This window comes from Bos taurus, chromosome 2, assembly GCF_002263795.3.
Source record: "Bos taurus isolate L1 Dominette 01449 registration number 42190680 breed Hereford chromosome 2, ARS-UCD2.0, whole genome shotgun sequence".
Lineage (NCBI taxonomy): Eukaryota > Metazoa > Chordata > Mammalia > Artiodactyla > Bovidae > Bos > Bos taurus.
Window position 1 is genome coordinate 117,989,616 of NC_037329.1, and position 24,983 is coordinate 118,014,598.

General features: G+C 41.3%; 1 protein-coding gene and 1 long non-coding RNA gene across 4 annotated transcripts in view; both read left to right on the top strand.

Moving 5' to 3' along the window:
- Window positions 1–21,507, top strand: part of LOC132343306 (uncharacterized) — a 47,841-nt gene extending 26,334 nt beyond the window's left edge. The window contains exon 2 of the long non-coding RNA XR_009492056.1: window positions 1–21,507. This exon is cut by the window's left edge and continues 18,584 nt beyond it. This is a non-coding gene — a long non-coding RNA (uncharacterized lncRNA).
- FBXO36 (F-box protein 36) overlaps window positions 1–24,983 on the top strand; it is a 119,803-nt gene that overhangs the window by 27,377 nt on the left and 67,443 nt on the right.

Consider the following 24,983-nt stretch of genomic DNA (forward strand, 5'->3'; position numbering starts at 1 on the left):
TTTTTATAATAAGCAAAAACTGGTTGGTGGTATGGGGGTGGGGTGGTGCAAACCAGAAGTTTTTCAACACACACAATCAATCTAGAGATGTATATAGAGTCTGAGAAATGTTTGAAGAATGTCTGTAAGAATATTCTTTACCACTAATGCCATCTGAAAAGCCCTCAAGAATACTCTTTAATGCCTGGAAATGAGATTAAAATTTTTTTTTATCTTTCTCACCATGTTTTAAAATATTTGAACTGTATACTATGAGCTTTATCATTCTTACAAAAACCGTAAAGCCTTTTTAGTGTTTTCAAATGTTCTCTTTAAAAAATATCATTAAGAAAGTAGTGTGAGGAGTTTTGCCAGCTGACTGTTCAGGAAGAGGCGTGGCCACTGTTGCTCAAAGCTAAACAAATGAGAACACACTCCAGGAAAACTGACTCAGCTTTTTTAGGTAGTCCATGGTAGGTGGAGACATCCTAATTGGCAGGCTTTTCAACTTTCTACTGAAAAAACAACTGGAATGTAGATGATCTCCTTAATGTTGCATATATTTCCATTCTTTAATTTTACTTTTGTAGATGTGAGGAGTTGAGATGGGGAAAGGAAGTATATAGATGATGTCAGAGTAAACTTGAATCATCACAATGTAAGAACTTCTTATTGTCATTGAAACTTTGGGTTTTTATAAATGGCTTCCTCCGCTACAGTAATCCTGTGTAGCTTTCCTCCCCATTCCAACCTCAGGGCATTTATTGCTTTTTATGTTTTATTTCATTTCTTTTTTTTTTTTTTTTTTTCTGGCCATTCTCTGGCAGAGTTAATGGCAATCTCCTCTATGAGGGCTTATGCCATACCCAGGTTTGCCATACCCAGGTTTGCCGCACCCAGAGGCCCTGCCCCTGCAGCAGGCCACTGCTGACCCATACCCCTGCAGGAGACACTCAAACACTCAACGGCAGGTCTGTCTCAATCTCTGTGGGGTCTCCTGGTGCTCACAAAGGTTTTGTTTGTGCCCTCCGAGCATCTCTGGCGGGTATGGGGCTTGATTCTAAACGTGATTTCACCCCTCCTACCATCTTTCTGGGGCTTCTCTTTTGCCCTTGGATGTGGGTTATCTTTTTTTTGGTAGAATCCAACATTCTCCTGTCAACGATTGTTCAGCAGCAAGTTGTAATTTTGGAGTTCTCGCAGGACAAGATGAGCGTACATCAGGCCCTGCACACACCTTATTCTTATAAGCAACCCCACTCCTGAACTATTGTTATAAAACTCCTCACCATATCCTCCTGGGTTGGGACACACAGCTTTTGAGGGTAGCAGTTTCTGTGTCCCCCTTTGCCTGGCAAAGAAATAAAGCGATTCTTTTCTACTTCAACCAAAATTCCGTCTCTGAAATTCGATTCAGCACTGGTGCCCAGAGGCCGAGCTTTCAGCATCACTCCTGGGAATTGAAGCCTTTCTGTGTCCCTGTTTCTTGTTTCTATTTCATTTCTTTTTTTAAGAAAGTAATTCTATTCAGTTCAGTTCCGTCACTCAGTCGTGTCCGACTCTGCGACCCCATGGACTGCAGCACGCCAGGCTTCCCTGTCCATCACCACTCCCAGAGCTTGCTCAAACTCATGACCATCGAGTCAGTGATGCCGTCCAACCATCTCACCCTCTGTCATCCCCTTCCCCTCCTGCTTTCAGTCTTTCCCAGTATCAGGGTCTTTTCCAATGAGTCAGTTCTTCGCGTCAGGTGGCCAAAGTATTGGAGTTTCAGCTTCAGCATCAGTCCTTCCAATGAATATTCAGGACTGATTTCCTTTAGGATTTAATTTTGGTTGTGCTGGGTTTTTGTTGCTGTGCAAGCTCTTCTCTAGTTGCAGCGCGCCGGGGTGCTATTCTTCGTTGCTGTGCGAGGGCTTCTCATTGCAGTGGCTTCTCTCCTTGCAGAGCATGGTCTCCAGGGCGCTTGGGCTTCAGTAACTGCAGCACACGGGCTCAGCAGTTGTGGCGCACAGGCTTAGTTGCTCCACGGGATGTGGGATCCTTCCAGACCAGGGATCAGATCCGAGTCCCCTGCATTGACACGCAGATTCTTATCCACTGTACCACCAGGGAAGTCCTATTTTATTTACAGAAAGCTTACTGTATTTACAAAGAAATGAGATGCATTAATACACTTCACAGCAGTTAAAAGGAAATAAAATTGTAGGGCACTTTGAAGAAGTAAGGCTACTTGTAATCTATTTCCTGGTAGACCTGTTTAAGGCAGCACTTCCCAGTTCTAAAATTCTACAGCAATAAGTCACCCTCCTTTCTTTAATTTAAGAGATTGCCTGCCAGTTTGATTGGAAATAGTCCGAAGCCCAGCCAGCAAAGTGTTCAGCCCTTTTGTGAAGTTTAATATCTTTTTCTCTTTTGTGGCCATTTATTAAATAACACTGCATGAGAATTCCTCCCTCCCTTTTATCACAATTTCCCCAGCACCTGCCCTTACTTAGCATTTCAAAAAAGAAGAAAAGCAGCAGGCAGCAATGATTTAGCCCCTTTTTAAGCCCTGCTGTAAAATCAAATGTGGCTGAATTATAGTCTTAATTTTTAAATGTATTCAACGTGATTAAATATGATTAAAATACTAAGCTTTACTTATCAGAAAATAGCCTGCTCGTTCACAGAAAAGTGCTTTTGTGATAATTCCATAATACTAAGGATTTCTGAGCTATTAAATTGCTTGGTATCTTTAGTTCATTCTCTTTGATGTTTAAAAGAAATACATAAATGCATAATGAGTATATGTATAAAGATATGTTTAAATACAAGTAAATTAATGTAAAGTAAATCTAAAATGTTTACTAATCCAACTCTGTAAATAGAAGTTAAAATATCAATATTATTTACATAAATAAAAGTTTGTATCTTTCAAAGTATAGTTTTACGTAGTTTATATCACACATTTGATGAGTTCTGATACCTAGAAAACTTCGTGTCGCTTTCAACAATATAGTCTATTGGAAAAATCTCTCACCTTTTTTTAATTTTTTAATATTTATTTTTATTTATTTATGTATTTGGCTGCACCGTGTCTTAGCTGTGGCATGTGAGATCTAGTTCCCTGACCAGTGAAGCTCAGAGTTTTAGCTACTGGACCACCAGAGGAGTCCCATCTCTCACCTTTCTTGATAAGTTGATGTTTTAATTTATTCAATAATTTATTCAATAAGCACTGACCAACTTCAACTTTGTGCCTTTCACCACGGGCACTTGGCAGGTTAAAAAAATTATAATAACAACTAAGACTTGGAGATGGCTTTGTAGTCTAGTGGTAGTAACAAAAGATAAACAGGGTTCAGTGGACTCCATGCCCCCTGAATAAAACTCTCCAGTAGATAAAGGGGGACTCTTCTGGGAGGAGGAGGAAACCAGGCAAGGACAGGTATCCCCGCTTTTCAAAAGTTTGCTTTTCGGGAAGATAGACATCAGTACCTGCTTTCACTAACTGAATCAAATCCAAAGTTTTTCACTTTTATGAAAAAAAGCGAAAAGCAAAAATAAAGCAGGGCGTCATTTTCCAGTGGCCCTTTATAGATGCAGCTCACACCCCGAGCAGCCAGAGTCGTGCTGCCAAGCTCCTTCCCCTGGAACCACACTCAGCATCTCAGCAGCGGTCACCATAGCTTTGAACTGTGTCTGTGAGCATCTGTGCTTGATCTCGATTTATTTTGTGCATCCATTAACAAAGTGTGTCCCGAAGTCATTGCTGCTTCTTCACATTATGCCATTCCAGTTTAGGAAAGATTGCATAGGAACTCGGTACTTCCAGATTGGCGGGAGGGGTGGAGTAGCTGTAAAATGAAGATTGGTGTGCCCTTAGATATGGAGGTTGACAGGATTCGAGTATTTGCAAGATGGATTCAGTAACATGATGCATAAGAATGAAAAATGAGGAAATAATGACAAGGAAGATGGTTGCTTTTTCCAAGAAATTTATTTATAAAGGTAGGGAAAGCATGATCAAAGGATTGTTGTAGTTATTGGAAAGGAAAGGTTTGAGCATGTGAAGGCTAAGAGGAAAGAGCCGATGGAAGGGGAGAAGATGACAAAAGGGTATAATTAAAATAACATGAACTTTGGTGTCAGAATTGAATTAGAATCTTGTTTTTTTAAAAAAAAAAACTTGTTGTGCAACCTCAGCCAATAAAACCACCCCATGAATCTCACTTTTCTCAACTATAACATGAAAACCCAGCATACGAATGAAGTTTCTTCACTCATTCATATAATTATCTTTAATGGCAGGTGCTGAACATGCAGTAAAGAGAAAACACTTGTCCTTGCTTTCTGGGATCTTACAGACTGGAAGATGTAGTTGTAAAGAATAGAAACCAGCAAATGTAAGGGAGATGTTTAGGAGGATAAAAAGTTTTTGAAGACCCGGTTATTGTTTGGATTTTGATTTTTGGAGTTTGCTTATTGTTTGGAGTAAGAGAGAAATTTGTACAGTAGACAGTGGTGTGGGCATGTGTCCTAATTAGATGAGAAACATGGGCAGGAATTCCTCCTTTTCCATAGTTGAGAGAATAAAGTGAAATGTGTAGAGCACTTAGTGTCTCAACAGGGCTAAGTCAATTTTGCTAACCATAATTATTAATACTAGTCATAGTATTAATAATGCTAGTAGTATTATTAATATTGATTCCCATTTGGCAAACAGTGATGCCTGAAGGTCAGCAAAATTTTTCTCTAAAGTGTACCAGATAGGAAATATTTAGGCTTTGTTGGCCATATACAGTCCCTGTTGTATATTCTTCTTTGTGTTTATGCTTTTTTGTTCTTTCCTTTTTTGAAATGTAGAAACCATTCTTAGCTCAAGCTGTGGGCATATTTGGCCTGCTGGCTGGAGTGTGCCGAGTCCTAGTAATGCCATTTCCCACGCAAGAATCAGGAAGAGGGGACAGGAGGAGAAGGCACTGGTGGCATATCCAGGTAGAGATCCTTAGGCCACAAGGTCAGGGCTGGAGAGATAGTGTGAATCATTGACACATAGATGGTAAGAAGCCAAGGAAAGAATCTTCGAGATGGAAGAGATCACCCAGGAAGACTGTGTAGAGTCTACCCACGAAGAGGAGGAAAGGGCCACAGATAGGACTACAGGGAGCCTTCTCTAGGATCGGAGCCAAGGTCACAGCCCCAAGCAGGTTAACCAGACACCCCACAAGAGGTGAACCAGTTTCAGTGCAGTGGCTTACATGCTGTCACAAGTTATGCATAGGGTCCCCTGGGAAGGCACGTGGGAAAGACATCTAACCAGCCTGGCCTTGAAACAGGAGCTCAAAATATGACACCTTAACAGTCTTATGAGATGCCCAGGAATTAGCTAAGTATTCCAGGCAGAAGGAATAGCCAGAGCAGAGAGGAGAAAGAGACAAATACAGGTGCTGGTTTGTAGACAGATTAAGGCATACATAAGGCATAGGCTGGAGAGAGCAATGGAACCCCACTCCAGTGCTCTTGCCTGGAGGATCCCATGGACGGAGGAGCCCGGTAGGCTGCAGTCCATGGGGTCGCTAAGAGTCGGACACGACTGAGCGACTTCACTTTGACTTTTCACTTTCATGCATTGGAGAAGGAAATGGCAACCCACTCCAGTGTTCTTGCCTGGAGAATCCCAGGGACAGAGGAGCCTGGTAGGAGGCCGTCTATGGGGTCGCACAGAGTCGGACACGACTGAAGCGACTTAGCAGCAGCAGCAGCAGCAGCAAGGCATAGGCTGGGACGGATAAGTAGGACCAGATCAAGAATGCCAGTACCTTGAAAGGGATGGGGAACCCTGGAAGACTTTTAGGTGGAGAGTTGACACAATCCCATTGATGTTTCAGAAGGAGCACCCTGGCAGCAGGTGTATGAAGGATGACTTCCAGGAGGGTGAAATAGGGGTTGGTGGGTATAGAAAACACCTGGACCTGTCCAAGAGGAAAATACTTAGGGTTCCTTCATCTGCCATAGTCTGGTAAATGATTTTCAACTGGTTCTCCAAGGGAGAAAGCCCTGATGTGTAGCAGTTGCCAGTTTCTGTGGTATAAATGTTTCCATCATGACCACACTAAGGCACATAGTGGGAATACAAAGAGGAGGTGGATTAGAGAGAGAAGTTGAATTGATATTTAGTGACTGATCAAATTGGTGTGAAGAAGTATAGACTTTCCCAAGCTTTTGTGGGATTGAGATGGGGATATCACTGAAATAAGGACAATAAAAAAATAAGTAAATCTACATAGTCTCTCTGCCCCTACTGGAGTGTCAACTCCATGAATATAGGGATTTTTAATTAATTCCTACACTGCTGTGTCCCTAGCACCTACAACAGTAAGTATGGGATGGCCCATGGTTGACACACAGTTTTGGGGTGGGGGAGAAGTTTGTTGTTGTTTGTTTTAATTTTCTTTTTTGACCACACCACAGGCTTCTGAGATCTTAGTTCCTTGTCCAGGGATTGAACCTGGGCCCTCAGCAGTGAAAGCACAGATGGACTTCTAACCCCTGGATGGCCACAGAATTCCCTTAATAAATTTTTTTGAATGAAAGAATGAATGAATAAATATTTCCCAATTAAACCACTGCAGGGATCACTGTTGACTTAAGAAGTAGCTGTGCCCGTGAAGCACTGTGGAGTTGTTATCTGAAAAACTGGGTTTGTCACTTGGTAGGTGTTGAGCCAAAATATACAACCAAGCCAAAGGTCAGGAGAATGAAGGATTTATTATTACTTGCAATGAGTAAGGAGAACATGGGGGACTTTTCCCAAAGCACCATCTCCTTGAACAGCAAAGCAAGCTAAGTTTTAAGCTAAGGGTACATGCACACTCATGAAGGGGCTTGGGTGGTCGGTGGACAGAGTCTAAGCTTTAGTTCACTGAAGTCACCAGGGCTGGAAAAGGTCAACGTCATCATCTCAGTAGATCTGGTTGTTGAGTGCCTCAGGCTAATCTTTACGGTTGACACAGAACGGGGAGTCTTTACCACTGAGATGTTATCTTTGCTGTTGTTACTTTTCTTGCCTGATAACACTTTGTTTCTGCATTGTTTTGTTCGATTAAGATCATTCATTGCTAAGACCCTGTTCAAGGACAAGCATTTTGGCCAGGCTTAGATCACAAAATGGCTTAGGCCCCAGTGGCTTTTGTTCTGATGAAAAAGGAAAGAATGTGCCTGGTTCTCTTTCTCCGGGACCCCCCATCCCCACTGCTGTCCCCCCACGCCCCTACGCCCCTGCCACCCTATCTGCTTACAGAGCTAAGGTGTTGTAGGTTAAAAAGAGACGGGATGCGGAGTTTGAGACAGTACACAGAGAACAGTTTGAAAATCTCTGAAAAACAGGTGACACAATGGATGGCAGCCAACAGGAGGAAGTTTTACATTACTTTGTCTAAGGAAAAGTGACTCTTGGCACATGGCTTCCAGGAACCACTGTGAGCCCTAGGACTGGGGAGCTTTTGGACAAAGTCTTGTATTAAAATCACAGCCTAAGTGAAAAATGTAGAATTGAGTCTGCAGGCGTGTGAAGGACAGATAGGGGGTGTGGAGGTAAAGTGAGTTCCACCGGAGGTCAGAAGTCAGAGCCTGGAAACCAGGAAAGATCTAGATTGTATAGCTTGTCAGATGATTTTGTTGTCATTGTTTGGTCAGCTCAGAGTCAGGTTCTTTTTCAACCCCGTGGAGTGTAGTCCACCAGGCTCCTCTGTCCATGGGATTTCCCAGGCAAGAATGCTAGAGTTGGTTGCCTTTTTCTTCTCCAGGGAATCTTCCTGAGTTAGGGATCGAACCCACATCTCCTGCATTGGCAGGTGGGTTCTTTACCACTGAGCCACCAGGGAAGCCCAAGCTGATTTTGCTTGATTCCAATTTAGTTTAAACAGAAAGAGTCTGGGATGCTTTGGCCAGCTGTTAAACTTGAGCTCAAGAATGCTAAGTCGCTTCAGTCGTGTCCAACTCTGTGTGACCCCATAGACGGCAGCCCATCAGGCTCCCCTGTCCCTGGGATTCTCCAGGTAAGAACACTGGAGTGGGTTGCCATTTCCTTCTCCAATGCATGAAAGTGAAAAGTCAAAGTGAAGTCGCTCAGTCATGTCCGACTCTTAGCGACCCCATGGACTGCAGCCTACCAGGCTCCTCCATCCATGGGATTTTCCAGGCAAGAGTACTAGAGTGGGGTGCCATTTTTGACGTGCAAACTCTCGCCCAGGCTTGCATTGTGGTCATGGATGTAACTTGGGAAAAGAACTCTTTGAATACGATATGTTTCTTTTTTTTTTTCCCTTCAAGAGAAAATGTTTTCTCTCCCCAAGAGAACATTTGTTATAAATTATTTTAATTTCTGTACCTCACATAAATATATTTAGGCATTGCTTTCTTTTAAATTGTATATTTGGAAGTTGATGCTATCATACCAGACAGCAGGCAAGCCAGATAAAACTTAAGGTTTAATTGAGGACTTTTCCTTGAATTATTTTATCTTCTTTTCCTTTAATAACTACTTTCCTCCCTTAAATCAGCTTCATTCCTAGCCTTCGGGGAGTTCCCCAAGACCAGGCTTTGAGATTCAAGATTGTTTATTCCAAAAACCCATACTTTGGGTGGGGAATGGAGACAAGTTTTTGGCGCAGACAATAGATCGGTTAGAATGCGCAGATCAACTGCCTCCCTATTCTCCAGTCCAGGAAACCTCCCAGATTGTAGGTGGGAGTAGAGATGCAGAGAGGAGGGATGAGGAGTCAGATGCTGCCGATCCACACGAAGAGTCCTTGCCTAGTTCCTTCCAAGCTGGCTTGGGGGTGAAGGTCAAAAACCCAGCAGACTCTCCAGGTATATTGAGGCTCCAGGAGCTGACCTCCACCCTCCTCCTCCCCTGCCCTGCCAGGTGAGGCATAAGAGAATCTGCTCAGAGGTCCAGGTGTCTCCCACTGCCAACTTGCTGCAAGAGAAGGTGATGGTGGACATACCTCAGAGCTTCCTGGCCCCTGTGCAGGGATCAGAGGTCACCTCCTTCTGCGTCTACCAATGAGGGAGGGGTGTGTTGCCAAAAGGGGACTGGAAGAAGACCGAAGCTACCCTTACCTGTTGCCATGGTAACCCAAGAATAGATGGGATGGGGATAGCTCCCCTGTTGCTGGCTTGTAAATAATCAGCCGCATGGAGGACTCACTTCTCCTCTGAAACTTGAACTCAGCCTCAAGCAGAGACAAGAGATTAGGTTTAGGAAACACATTCTCTTGGCCCTGGGACAGGGAAAGATGCTTTCTTTGTTTACCTTGTTCATTTTGCCATGTGCATTTATTATCTACTCTAATATGAAATAATGTTCACTTACAGAAAAAGTTTTATTTCTCACCCATGAATGTTAAGGAAATGAGAGTCCTATTTACTACATTAGTATAACAAAATACTGAGTCTAAGTAACGAAAGCCGTATATTCATCTTTGACAAGGCAACACAGATAATAGTTTTATATTACTTTGTGTTCATATTCTGGCCCTTACAATTATAATCTTGAACAAGACTGTCTTCATTTTTTACACTACCCTCCTCCCATGCATAAGACAGTTGCCTGGTTCACTGCTTTGCAAATAGCAGAGACACAGTAAATATTTATTTGATTGATAAATATATTGACCTAATGAATATGTGACCATCATTACAAACCCTTTGAAGATTTGATTCAAATCACTCTGGAAGTTTAATCATATATCAAGGGCTAAGTGTTTTGCAGAGAGCAGAGAACATTGATTAATCCAGCAAGTCATGTGAGTGGAGAACAAAGAAGATCTTTTACTGATTATCACGATATGATAAAAGTTGTTCAGCTGATCAGTCGTTTCTGACTCTTTGTGAACCCATGGACTATAGCACACCAGGTTTCCCTGTCCTTCACTATCTCCCAGACTTTGCTCAAACTCATGTCCATTGAGTCGGTGATGCCATCCAACCATCTCATCCTCTGTCATCCCCTTCTCCTCCTGCCCTTAATCTTTCTGAGTATCAGGGTCTTTTCCAAGGAGTCAGCTCTTCGCATCAGATGGCCAAAATATTGGAGCTTCAGCTTCAGCATCAGTCCTTCCAATGTGTATTCAGGGTTGATTTCCTTCAGGATTAACTGGTTTGATCTTGCTATCCAAGGGACTCTCAAAAGTCTTCTCCAGCACCACAGTTCAAAAGCATTAATTCTTCGGCGCTCAACCTTCTTTATGGTCCAACTTTCATCTCTGTACATGGCTACTGGGAAAATCATAGGTTTGACTGTACAGACCTTTGCAGCAAAGTGATGTTTCTGCTTTTATATACACTGTCTAGGTTTGTCATTGCTTTTCTTTCAAGGAGCAAGCGCTTTTTAATTTCATGGCTGCAGTCACCATCCACAGTGATTTTGGAGCCCAAGAAAATAAAATCTGTCACTGTTTCCACTTTTCCCCCATCTATTTGCCATGAAGTGATGAGACCAGATGCCATGATCCTTGTTTTGTGAATGTTTGGTTTTAAGCCAGCTTTTTTACTCTTCTCTTTCACCTTCATCAAGACACTCTCTAGTTCCTCTTCACTTTCTACCATAAGGGTGGTGTCATCTGCACATCTGATGTTATTGATATTTCTCCTGGCAATCTTGATTCCAGCTTGTGCTTCATCCAGCCTGGCATTTCACATGATGTACTATGCATAGAAGTTAAATAAGCAGGGTGACAATATACAGCCTTGACTTACCCCTTCCCCAGTTTGGAACCAGTCCATTGTTCCAGGTCTGGTTCTAGCTGTTGCTTCTTGACCTGCATACAGGTTTCTCAGGAGGCAGGTAAGGTGGTCTGGTACTCCCATCTCTTTCAGAATCTTCCACAGTGTGTTGTGATCCACATAAAGGCTTTAGCGTAGTCATCAAGCAGAAGTAGATGGAATATTAGTCAACCATAAAATGGAATGAAATTGTGCCATTTGTAAAGATGTGGATGGACCTAGAAACTGTCACAATGAAGTAAGAGAAAAACAAATACCATATATTAACGCATATATGTGGAATCTAGAAAAATCGTACACATGAACCAATTGGCAAAGAAATAGAGACACAGACATAGAAGGAAAATATATCGACCCAAGGTGAGGAAAGGTGGAGGTGAGATGAACTGGGAGACTGGGATTGACATGTATACACTACTGTGTATAAAATAGATATCTAATGAGGACATACTGTGTACACAGGGAACTCTATCCAATGCTCTGTGTTGACCCAAACGGGAAGAAAACCTGAGAAAGAGGGGAGATTCACTTTGCTGTACGGCAGAAAGCATAACTTTGTAAAGCAACTACACTCTGATAAAAATATATATTTTTTTAATTTTAACAAAATGAAAACAACCCATCTAATGGCAAATATTAATTTGTGGATCAGCACTGTTAGGGTTATAAATATCACTGCTTCTCTCAGTGATTATGGACATTGAAGAGTTGAGGCTTTTTATCATTTCAATCAGGTAACAGGTTGACCAGATTTAGAGGCTTTGGGGTCAGATAGACCTGGATTCAGATTCCACTGAATGAGCTAGGGCAAGTTTTTCCTAAACTTCCTTGAGTCTTAGTTTATTCATCTATAAAATGTACAGTGATACTAACCTTCTAGGGTTGTTGTAAAGACTGGCTGGAGTAAAGCCTGCAGCACCCTACATGTGCTGCAGAGTGTATCCTCAGTGAGACCTGTTACTATTTTCTCATGATCATTTTGGGAGCTGTGTTAGTCTGCTAGCGATGCCCATAATAAAATACCACAAACTGGGTGGTTTTGACAGCAGAAATTTGTTTTCACATAGTTTTGGAAGCTAGAAGTCCAAGATCCAGGTGTTGGCAAGTCTGGCGTCTTCTGAGGCTTCTCTCCTTGGCTTGCAGACAGCCACCCTCCATTGTGTCCTCACACGGCCCTTCCTCTGAACCTGTGCCTCCCTGGTGTCTCTTCCTCTCCTGAGCAGAACATAAGTCTTACTGGATTAGGGCCCCACCCTCATGACCTCATTGAGCCTTACCTCTTCGAAGAACCTATCCCCAGTATAGTCAGAATGAGAGTTTAAGGGTTTCAACATAGGAAATTGGGGCAGGGGGCGGGTGTGGGGGGAAACACATTTCAACCCATAACAGATGGTGAGGAACTTTCAACAAAATATTTCCAATTTTGATATTTGTTTTATTTTTTAATGTTTTCTCTTTAGGAAATATTTAATTCACAGAAACAAAAGTGTTTTTTGTTTTATTTTACTAGTAGATAGGCACCGGCATAGATACAAGTATATTCAGTAGCTGGTGTTCATTTTACAAACGAGAAGAAGGGAAGCCAAAGGAAGAGGAAAATATTATATGGAGAGAACCAAAAAGAAGACACAGAAATAAATCTATGAGGTGGGCCTCTTACTGAGTGGTAGGGCTCTACCCAAGGATGCATTTGAAGAGAACAGCAACAGGAAACGAGGAAATACAAGAAGTGGCTCCCACTGGAGAGAAAGAGGGGAGAGAGAGATTGAGAAACTGTTTTCTCTCTCTTTTTTTTTTTTTTTGGCGGGGGGCGGTGGTGCCACACCACAGGATATGTGAGATCTTTCCCAACCAGGGATCAAACCTATGCCACCTAGAGAGTGTGGCATAAGTGCAGAGTCTTAACCACTGGATCACCAGGGAAGTCCAAGAAACTGTATTTCTGATGGTGAATGTGTGTGTGAGAGAGAGAAATTGCATTTCCAATGGCAAATGTTTGTCTAGTCAAGAGATACACAGTCAGCTTCTTGGCCAGTTGAGTCTGATGTCCTCTCCTTCCCAGCCAGGGAATTAGGCACGTGCAGAGCACACCTACTTCTAACTAGACCCTGAACAACTTGGGGAAGACTTTTTTAAAAACTTTTTTTTTTTTTTACCAGTAGTTACTATTTTGTACTCAAAGTGAAACCATAGGCGTCTTCCAACTGTAAATAGTAATTTTATAAAGAAGCAGCTTACAGGCTTAGGGGCAGATACATGCTGAAATTTGCTCAGTGAGTACAGCCATGGACACTTGGACCTTCCTACCTGCTTAGTCACTTTTCCTGCCCGTATTCAGGGTATTCAGGAAGGTTTTGGCGAGGGGGTTCCAGATTGTATTATTTTTTCCAGGCATTGTTCCAGAAGATTATATTGCACTAATGCAAAAGGGAAAAATAGAAAAGAAAAGGCTTCACTTGCATCTGAGTTCAGAGCTTTTATTTTTTTTCCTTGGTTTGAACTTACTGTTCATAGAGCACTTTGAGTTCTTTGAGATTTCTAGCACACCCATCTGGCAGACGCACTTAGTATTTTGGGGTCAGGCCTCTGCAAAGTGTGTGTTAGAATTGACTGGCGTGTCCTTGACTCACACAGCCTTCCTACACTTGGGAACGGTCTCACCATCTCCAGACTTAGAAAATTGTGGGTTTCATCCAGTTCTTTAACTGGAGCTGTAAGAGTGGATCTATGCATTTTCTAAACCTAGGAAACTACATCTGTATTCTTAGCCTGTCATGTTAACAGATTCCAGTAATAATTCAAAAGGTAAAGAAAATAAAAATGTGTCTGGTACTTTGCTAAGCGCACGTATGCATATCAGTTCATGTTAAGCTTCCCAGAGGCATGAACAACAAGAGCAGGTAAACAGAGATTATGAGCTCCACCCAGGGCCATCCGCTAGTAAGTTTTCAGCTGGAATGTCCCTGAGTCCAGGACACCTGCTCCAATATGCTTGAAGCCCCATCTGTGCCTTCACCTTTAAGAACTCAGTGACATCCATCTCCTTTGGTATAATGTCCATATTTTATCCTCTCACTACTTATATGACTATTTCTCTCCCTGAATCATAAGTACTCATGTTGGATTTCTATTGGAAAAAAAATTTATCATCAGTATATGTAGTTTTCTTACTTATTTTCTTTCCTTTTGCAAAATATTGTAGAAGTTTTGCTTTCAGGGAATCGGCTGAGGGACTTCCCTGGTGGTCCAGTGGTTAAGAATCTGCCTTCCAATGCAGGGAACCTGGGTTCGATCCCTAGTCAGGGAACTAAGATCCCATACGAGTGGGGCAACTAAGACTGGGTTCTGCAACTACTGTGCCCACGTGCTCTGGAATCCGTGCTCCACAGCTAGAGAAGCCGCCTCAAGCCACAACAAAAGATTCACGTGCCACAACTAAGACCCAACACAGCAAATAAAAAAATACATAAATATATAAAAAAAGAAAAAACCTGCCTGGTATGACATTGTGTCTGAGGTGTAAATGGCTAAGTCAAGATACATGGTAAGGAGAAAACGATGTAATTATGAATTCTGTAGGGCCTCCAATATGATTTATTGTAGTATAATGTTTTTTAATAAAGACTATTGCTTAAATCGGGCTTCTCAGGTGCACAGTGGTAAAGAATTCACCTGCCAATTCGGGAGACACAGGACCTGTGGGTTTGATCCCTGGGTTGGGAAAATCCCCTGAAGAAGGAGATGGCAACCCACTCCAGTATTCCCATGGACAGAGGAACCTGGCTGGAGGCAGTCCAGAAGTTTGCAAAGAAAAAAAAAAAAAAAGAAGTTTGCAAAGAGTCGGACATGACTGAGCACACAGGCAATGCAACAAGAGCTTCAGGTTACATTTCTCGATCTCAAGAACCTAGAGAGGAAGCAAATCTAATAGCTACCACCTTTGTAGTGAATTTTTAAGTCAAAATAATAGTTTCTAGTCAGTCATCTCTAGAATTCTGATTCTAAGATTTCAGCCAGAGAATTAGGATGATACTAAAGCAGGTCTAAGCATTCTTTTTTTTTTTTTTTTCCATTCTTAGTATCGTGCTATCCCTCATTCCTGTGCCATTTTATAAAGTAAAAATAATATTATTATTTTTAAAGTAATGCACTTATCATAATAGTCCATCTAGATTTTATTTTGGAATGTATTTGGAGGTAGGAGTTTAAACTTTTTTTTTAGGTGGACGCCTTATCATATCAACATGCATGTGTACTCAGTTGCTGAGTCATGTCTGACACTTTGTGACCCTATGGACTGTTGCCCTCTGTCCGTGGGATTCTTCAGGGCAGAATACTGGAGTGGGTTGCCATGCCCACCTCCATGGGATCTTCCCAACTTAGCAATAGAACCTGTGTCCCCTGTTTCCTGCCTTGGCAGGTGGATTCTTTACCACTGAGCCAACTGTGAAGCCCTAAAATATCAACACTATTAACTAAAGCAGCCTTTCCTTCCCAAGTTGAAATAATACCTTCACCATATATTAGTTTCCCATTTACATCTGATGATACTTCTGAACTTTATCCTATTCTACCAGTAAATTTATTTATTACATAGAAATACTATACTATTTATTTATAATTGCCTTATATTATACTCTGGCAATTATAAATAAATATTGGGCTTCCCTGGTGGCTCAGACAATAAAGAATCTGCCTGCAATGCCGGAGACCAGGGTTCAATCCCTGGGTCAGGAATATCCCCTGAAGGAGGAAATGGCAACCCACTCTAGTGTTTTTGCCTGGAGAATTCCATGGACAGAGGAGCCTGGCAGGCTACATTCCATGGAATCACAAAGAGTTGGACATGACTGAGTGACTAACACACACACACACACACACACATAAATAAATATTACATTCTAATAGGCTTCCCGGGAAAAGGCAATGGCAACCCACTCCAGTACTCTTGCCTAGAAAATCCCATGGATGGAGGAACCTGGTAGGCTGCAGTCCATGGGGTCGCTAAGAGCCGGACATGACTGAGCGACTTCACTTTCACTTTTCATTTTCATGCACTGGAGAAGGAAATGGCAACCCACTCCAGTGTTCTTGCCTGGAGAATTCCAGGGACAGGGGAGCCTGGTGGGCTGCCGTCTATGCGGTCGCACAGAGCCGGACACGACTGAAGTGACTTAGCAGTAGCAGGCTTCCCAGCTGACTCAGTGGTAAAGAATCTTCCCGCAATGCAGGAGACCCAGGTTCGATCCCTGGAGAAGGAAAGGCAACCCACTCCAGTATTGTCTGGAGAATCCCATGAAGAGAGGAGTCTGGCAGGGTACAGTCCATGGGTCACAGAGAGTTAGACACAACTTAGTCTCTGAGCAGACACACATATATTCTCACATATTGCAAGATATTATTCTTTTTTTTCCCAAGATCTTCTTGGCAATTTTTTCACACGTTTACTTTACAATATGAATTTTACAAAATTTTGTCATCTTACCCAAATAGGAAAGTAAATTTCTGATTTGTGTTGCATTGGGTTTATATATTTATTTGGAAAGGGTGTGTTTTTTTTTTAATGATATTGAAATTTTTAATCTTAGAATATGAAATGTCTTTCAGTTTGTTCAGATGATGGCATTAGGACCATCAATAAAATTGAATAACATTTTTTATTAGGTTCTATAACCTTTATGCTGGTTATTTTAGGTATTTTCCTGTTGTAAATTATTGCGTGTGGGGTGCATTTTTTCCATATCCATTTCTAACTAGCTTATATTATAAATGTTATATCAATTATTTATTTTAAATAAATATGGATATTTCTTATGAATTCTAGTAGAGTAGGAGCTCTCATATCTATTAAAATAACTTCTCTTCCTTCCAGTTATTTTCTTACTTTATTGTACCCCAGTGGCTCAGTTGTAAAGAATCCACCTACAGTGTAGGAGACACCGGAGATGTGGTTTGATCCCTGGTTCGGGAAGATCCTTTGGAGGAGGAAATGGCAACCCACTCCAGTGTTCTTGCCTGGAGAATTCCATGGACATTGAGCCTAGCAGGCTAGAGTCCATAGGGTCGCAAAGAGTCGGACACGACTGAAGCAACTGAGAATAGCACAGCTAGAAAACCAAAAGTACTGTTTTTTGGGCTTTTTTTTTTCTGCGCTAGGTCTTCCTGGCTGTGCTGGGGTTTTGTTGCTTTGTGTGGGCTTTCTCTAGTTAAGGTGAGCGGGGCCTACTCTTTGTTTTGGTGTGTGGGCTTCTCACTCCCGTGGCTTCTCTTGTTATGGAGTACAGGCTCTAGGCTCTCAGGCTTGGTAATTGACACTGGCCGCTACTGCAGAGCATGGGGAATCTTCCCGGACCAGGGATTGAGCCTGTGTCCCCTGCATTGGCAGGCAAGATTCTTATCCCCTGTGCCACCAGGAAGTCCTGAAAACCAAAAATATTGTTGAATAAAAGTGGCCTTTTCCTGATTTAAATGTCAAGACTTCAGTGGATTTCCCTGGTTGGTACAGTGGATAAGAATCCACCTACCTGTCCTGGGAACATGGGTTTGATCCCTGGTCCAGGAAGATTCCACATGGAAGGGAGCAGTTAAATCCATTCGGCACAAATACTGAAGCCTGTGTGCGCTACAGCCCATGCTCCACGACAAGAGAAGCCACCACAATGAGAAGCCCATGACCTCAATGAAGGGTAGCCCCCGTTTGCTGCAACTCTAGAGAAAGCCCCTGTGTACCAACAAGGACCCTGTGCAGCCAAAAATAAATAAATTCATTAATTTTAAAAATGTCAGGGCTTCAATGTTTTACCATTCAATATGATGTTTACCTTGAGAAGGAAATGGTAACCCACTCTGGTATTTTTGCCTGGAGACTCCCAGGGGCAGAAGAGCCTGGCAGGCTATAGTCCATGGAGTCGCAAGAGTCGGACATGACTTAGCGACTAAACAACCACCATGAGGTTGACCAGGTTTATGGGTTTGTGTATATGTAAGTGTGTGTGTTATAAATAAATTTTATCATATTTAGGTAGTTTCATTCTATCAGTATTTTACTTAGGATTTATATTCACTGAATTTTGTCAGCAATTTGGGGCATTGATTATGCTAACCCTAGGATGTTTTCTCTTTATTATTGCAATGAATTATATTGATATTAAATATTAGAATGGTAGTTTATGAAAATATATGAGTATCCTTAGGCTTTCATACTAAGCTGTGCTGTGCTTAGTTGCTCAGTCATGTCCAACTCTTTGTGACCCCATGGACTGTAGCCCTTCAGGCTCTGATGTCCATGGGGATTGTCCAGGCAAGAATACTGGAATGAGTAGCCTTTCCCTTCTCCAGGGGATCTTCCCAACTCAGGCATCGAACCCAGGTCTCTCATATCGCAGACAGATTCTTTACTGTCTGAGCCACCAGGGAAGCCCAAGAATACTGGAGTGGGTAACCTCTCCCTTCTCAAGCAGATCTTCCCGACCCAGGAATTGAACTGGGGTCTCCTGTATTGCAGGCGGATTCTTTACCAGTTGAGCTACCAGGGAAGCTCAGAAAAGCCAAAAGGGAAAAGATTTCAAGATATAAGTTTTAGACAAAATTGTTGGGGGCTTTCCTGGCAGTTTCAGCAGTTAAGACTTTGTGCTTCCATTGCAGGGGGCACAAGTTCGATACTTGTTTGGGGAGAGAAGATCCTACTTGCCACACAGTACAGTGGGGAAAAAGAAAAAAAATGTTACATTTCTGAAATGGTATATACAGCATAAACAATGTCAGCTGACACCCTCGTCAAATAAAAAATTATAACCATGAATATAAAAAGACCTTTTATGAATTGATAAGAAAAAGATAAGCCATGAGGGAAAGTAAAAACACAATATGATCAGGCAATTCATTAATTCAGCAATTTCATTTTTACTTCCTACTGTATTACTGACGCACATCTAGATCTTAAGATAATAGCAATGAGCCAAACAGACAAAGACTCCCAGCCTCATGGACCTAGTATTCTAGTGGGGAGTCACTAGTGTTACATCACCTCCTCTTTTGTGTGATTGTGTCAAAACTTTTTTCACAACCAGTCTCCTTTTGCCCAACGCAGGTTGCTTCTAATTTTTGAATCCACCTGTCAATGCAGGAGATGTGGGTTCAATCCTTTGGTCAGGAAGATCCCCTGGAGGAGGAAATGGCAATCCATTACAGTATTCTTGCCTGGGACATCCATCCCATCAATAAAGGAACCTGGTGGGTTATAGTCCCTGGGGTCCCAAATTTCCCTTCCTAGCTTTTGTACCATAATTATGAGATTACCTGTTTCTACACAGCCTTGCTAACAGAGTGCGCTTTCAGTCCTTAGGATTTTGTCAGTCTGGATAGATGAGGAACAGAAAATACATAGCTTGGCATGATTTTAGTGTCCTTTTCTATTCTTCTATGTGAAATTGAGCATCTTTTCATGTTTATAAGCCTTGTGAATTTTTTTCCTGTGAACTTTGTTTTCCTTCTTTTTTTTTTTGGCTCATTTTAAAAATTATTATTTTTGGTCATTGTTGGTCATTTCTCTATTTCTACAACCTCTTTAGGGAGATTAACCCTTTGTTGTAATATTCATTATGAATGTTTTCCCCAGTTTATCACTTTTCTTTTGTCTTTGTTTGCCCTTTTTTTTAAATCAGGTTTGTTTTTAAAAAATAATTTTACTTATTTTTGGCTGTGCTAGGTCTTCCTTGCTGTGCAGGCTTTTCTCTAGTTGTGGCTGGTGGCAGCTACTCTGCAGTTGCTGCTCAGTAGTTGTGGTTCCCGGGCTCTAGAGCAAAGGCTCAATGATTGTGGCACACAGGCTTAGTTGCTTCTCAGCATGTGGGATCTTCCTGGACCAGGGACTGAACCCATGTCTCCTTCATTGGGAGGCAGATTCCTCACCACTGAGCCACCAGGGAAACCCTGAATCAGGCTTCTTGCTATTCTTTTAGTAAAATAAAATTTATCCTTTTTCGATTTCATACATTTGATAAATGTATAACCAACACCATAATAAAGATATAAAATATTTTCACCAACCCCAAAAGTTTACCCATGTCGCTTTGCAGTCAGTCCCCTTTCCCTCCCTCATCCCCTGGTACCACTGACCTGATTTCTGTTTTACCTTTTTCAACATGCTCTAAATAGAATCATACAATATATATAGTTCTTTTTTAAATCTTGCTCCTTCCTCTTAGCATAATGCTTTTGAGATTCAACCATATTTTTGCATGTAAGAGCAGTTCTGTTTATTGCTGATTAATATTTTTTATCATATTGATGTATTTATCTATTTACCAGTTGATAGATATTTTGTTTTTCCCAATTTGAAGGCATTATGAACAAAGCTACTTTAAACATTTCCATACAGGTCTTTGGAGACTTTGCCATGCACAAGTTTTTTGTATTTATGTATTCAAACGTATAAATCAATTTTCTTTTTCCAAGTGGCCACCCAAAAGTTCCCAAACTCCTAAATCAATCATTTAAATCTGATTTAAGAAACATTATTTTAAAATTATTTGTAATTATTTATAATTTACTTAAAACATTTTAAATTTATTATAATTATGTATTTATCACAATATTCAATTATCGCAAATATTCAATTAAACTTAGAAGTTAAAAAACTATTTTTCTTTAAACCCTCAAATACCACTTGCAACCTAGTAAATTCAGTTATAAACCAAGTACTTTTGTGTAAAAATTAAAAACACTCATTTTCATTGTACTTTGAGTAATGTTTAATTTGCTTATACATTTAACAAGTTGTAATCCTGCAGCCATGAAATTAAAAGACGCTTACTCCTTGGAAGGAAAGTTATGACCAACCTAGATAGCATATTCAAAAGCAGAGACATTACTTTGCCAACAAAGGTCCGTCTAGTCAAGGCTATGGTTTTTCCAGTAGTCATGTATGGATGTGAGAGTTGGACTGTGAAGAAAGCTGAGCACCAAAGAATTGATGCTTTTGAACTGTGGTGTTGGAGAAGACTCTTGAGAGTCCCTTGGACTGCAAGGAGGTCCAACCAGTCCATTCTAAAGGAGATCAGTCCTGGGTGTTCATTGGAAGGACTGATACTAAAGCTGAAAGTCCAGTACTTTGGACACTTCATGCGAAGAGTTGACTCATTGGAAAAGACCCTGATGCTGGGAGGAATTGGGGGCAGGAGGAGAAGGGGATGCAGAGGATAAGATGGCTGGATGGCATCACTGACTCGATGGACATGAGTCTAAGTGAACTCTGGGAGTTGGTGATGGACAGGGAGGCCTGGCGTGCTGCGATTCATGGGGTCGCAAAGAATCCGACACAACTGAGCGACTGAACGGAACTGACTGAATCCCTTAAACATTTAAGCGCTGTTTACAAACTTAATCAAATTACCTAGAGATGATAAATTAAAGTCACAAAACTTATAAATCTAACACGTTAAATTCTCTTAAATTTAAATACAGTGTGCCCCCTACATATGAACCTTCAAGTTCATTTGTGGACTTCCTACATCTAATCACGTAAGTTAGGTCATGTGTCTGGGATATGCACTGTCATGGGCACTCATCCTCTACACGTGGTTGTCTTTTGTACTTTAATACAGTACTGTATAGAGTACAGTAGTGCTGTATCTTTAAGTCCAGGGTGTCCAGAAGCAAGCATAACAGAGTGGTAATGTATGCTGGCTGTTGTACTGTCTTACGGTACTTCTCAAAGTATTGTACTGTAAAATTAAAATCGTTTTGTTTACTGTTTGTGTTTGTTTGTTTTCTATGTATTATTTGTGTGAAAAGTACTATAAACCTGTTACAGTACAAGTATTATACATTTGATTGTGTTAGGTGGTACCTAGGCTTACTTTGCTAAACTTACAAACAAACTGGACTTACGAATGTGCTCTTGGAAGGGAACGCTTTCATATGTAGGGGACTTACTCTAACACTGACAAACTTGATTAAATCCTCTTAAGAATGTCAATCTATATCAAGAATGGTTTTCTCAAGCACTTCTGAAATCTAAAGAGATAGTTACAAATTTAACAAAATTAAGCCACATGTTTGGCCACACTTTGGCCACCTCATGCGAAGAGTTGAGTCATTGGAAAAGACCCTGATGCTGGGAGGGATTGGGGGCAGGAGGAGAAGGGGACGACAGAGGATGAGATGGCTGGATGGCATCACTGACTTGATGGACGTGAGTCTGAGCGAACTCCGGGAGTTGGTGATGGACAGGGAGGCCTGGCGTGCCGCGATTCATGGGGTCACAAAGAATCCAACACGACTGAGCGACTGAACTGAACTGAACTGAACTGAAGCCACATGTTTATAATGAAGTAAACTTAAAAATGTAGATAGTCAAACTCTTTTAAACATTTAAACATCTTAAAATCATTATACACTTAATACATATTCCTGAGTTTAAACATTGACTAAGTTTGCTAGTGCAAACTTAATCATTTGCATTAGCCTATGTATTTAAATTAAAATGATATATATAATATGTCAGGTTCTGGACAGCATTTTAAACATCTTAAGGATACACAAAGCACAGCTTCTAGTTAAAGTCCTATTATATATCTTTCCTCCCTCTGGCAACGCTGCTAAAATAACAATTACAGGGTTTTTCTAAAGCATAAACCCACAAAGACAGAGAGACAGGGAATGGCGATGAAGGCAACAATTTTGCATGCTACAAAGATGACTTAGCGGTAGCTGGCTTAACAGTCCTGAAAAAGCTGAATTTTAAGCTAGTGGTAGAGAAGTCAGGAAGTAATCAGATTTGTACCCCAGAACCTCAAAGCAGGGGCAATTCAGGAACAGGGAGAAACAGGTACTTTGAAGAAAGTGAGAAAGGACCTGTCAACAGGAGTGATGGTTGATATCCCGTTTAAGATGTGGTTAGAACCCCCTTCTTCATCCTCTACTCACAACCTCCTTTCCTCTGCACAACCAGCAACAGCTTTCCCTCACCCCTCAGGAGAGGACTGGAAGTTTGGTCTCTGGAGGGGCAGACTAAGGATTCAATGGACTCCGGACCCCAGGTCACTGGGGACAAAGGAACTCAGAGCTAAAGATGGCAAGGAAGTAAATCAAAATCCAAATACTGAACTGCGCGACTCATTCTGACTTCCCAGTGGCTCATGGAAAGCTTCAGGCAGTGAGGTTTACACCCTCCAGGGAGAAAGCTGGAAGATGTTTCACCAGCCAAGGAATCTTAAGATGTTAATAGGATCCTCCAACCAAAGAGCTTCAGCAGATCACCCAACAGAGATCCTCACTGGATAATTCCTGCTCAAAGGCCCAGAACCTCCACGCAGCTTCCTAGCACTCTACTCTTAAATAGATGTGAACAGTGAAGAGTTATCAGGCTTTTGTGTTTGTGCTCAGTGGCTCAGTAGAGTCTGACTCTTTGTGACCCCATGGACTGTATAGCCCACTAGTGGGATTTCCAGGCAGGAATTCTGGAGTGAGTTGCCATTTCCTTCTCCAGGGGATCTTCCTGACCCAGGGATTGAACCCAAGTCTCCTGAAGCCCCAGCATTGGCTGGTGGAGCCACTGAGCCATCTGGGAAGCTCCTATCAGTATTTTGAGGAAAGCCAGAACAAGTCAACAACAAAAACATACAGGAAATGTAATTTTGGAAAAAATGACTACAGTAAACAAAGAAAAGATAAAATACTCCTCAGTGATATCCTTGGAAGGGTAAGAAAGTTATTATAGCCACAAAACAAGAGCATCACACAATAAAAAAGAAACATTCGGAAAACTAAGAAGAAATTTTAGAAAAAAATATGATAGGAAAAATGAAAAACTCCATGGAAGAGTTGGAAGATAAAATAGAAAAAAATCTCCTAGAAAAACAGAACCAAAAGTAAGAAATAGACAATAGGAAAGGAAAACAAAATAATAAAAGAATTGGACCAGGATGTCCAGATCTGGAAATAAGAAATTCCAGAAGAAAGTGTACAAGAAAGTCTTCTAGATGTGAAGTATTCCCAGGTACTAAGCTCTTACCAAGTACCCTGCAAAATGAATGAAAAAGGATTCATAACAGCTGTCTCAAACAAGATCCATTGAGGAGGCAGAAATCATCCTTACTTTATCAGAGACAATTTATTGTTAAGAATTGCTAAGTAACAGAAGACGGTTAACTACATAAAGAGGATAAAAGTGGGCAAAAACTTGTACGCAGATGTTTATAGAACTTTGATTCGTAATAGCTAGAAACTGAAAACAACTCAGCAACCTAAGCAAAAGCAAAGTTTGGAAGAAAATGCAGACACTGTGGGAGAGCACAGTTTGAGACGGGAGGGAGTGGGGGTGAATCTGAGGTGTTCACAGCATTTCCAAAGCGGAAGTCAAAAGGAGGCTAGTCGAAGTGACTGCAGAGCCAGCCTAAGAGCCAGCACCTTATTGCTGTGATTCCCAAGCTCTTGATGTCACAGAGATAACATTCTGAGTAAAACGTTAAAGACTCAGATGTTAACTATGGGAAAATGTTAGGAATACCTTCATCTGTTGACATTGTGTGTGTGTGTGTGCATGCACGCACGCTAAGTTGCTTCAGTTGTGTCTGACTCTTTGCAACCCCATGGACTGTAGTCTGCCAGGCTCCTCTGTCCATGGGATTTCCCAGGCAAGAATACGGGGATATTCCTGACCCAAGGATTGAACCCGAGTCTCTTATGGATCCTGCATTGGCAGGCAGGTTCTTTACCACTAGTGCCACCTGGGAAGACTCTTAGGTATATATGAGAGTAATATAAATTTATTATAGTAAAATTAATAGAATATACATATTGTATTAATGTAGTTCATAAAATTAATGAAGTACAGTTGACCCTTGAACAATGTGGGGGGTGGGGCATCAACCCTCCCTGCAGTTGTAAATTCTTTTATAATTTCCCTGTCCACCCTCCTCATTGAACATTTTATACTTGTGGATTCAATCAACCACCGGTCATGGGGTACTGCAGTAAATATTTAGTGAAAAAAATTTGCCTGTGTATGAACTTGTATAGTTCAAACCATGTTGATCAAGGGTCCACTGTAATATAACTGCTGAAAATAATATAATAAAATGCATGTCTAGTAAAGAATAAAAGAGCTCTTTCAATGTAAAATAAGTGATAAAAATCAATTTGGTTTTAGTTTCCTTCACTTTTTTCTTTATACATAATATATTATGCTGTGGCATTCAGTATATGGTATACTAGATCTGGTGGAATAT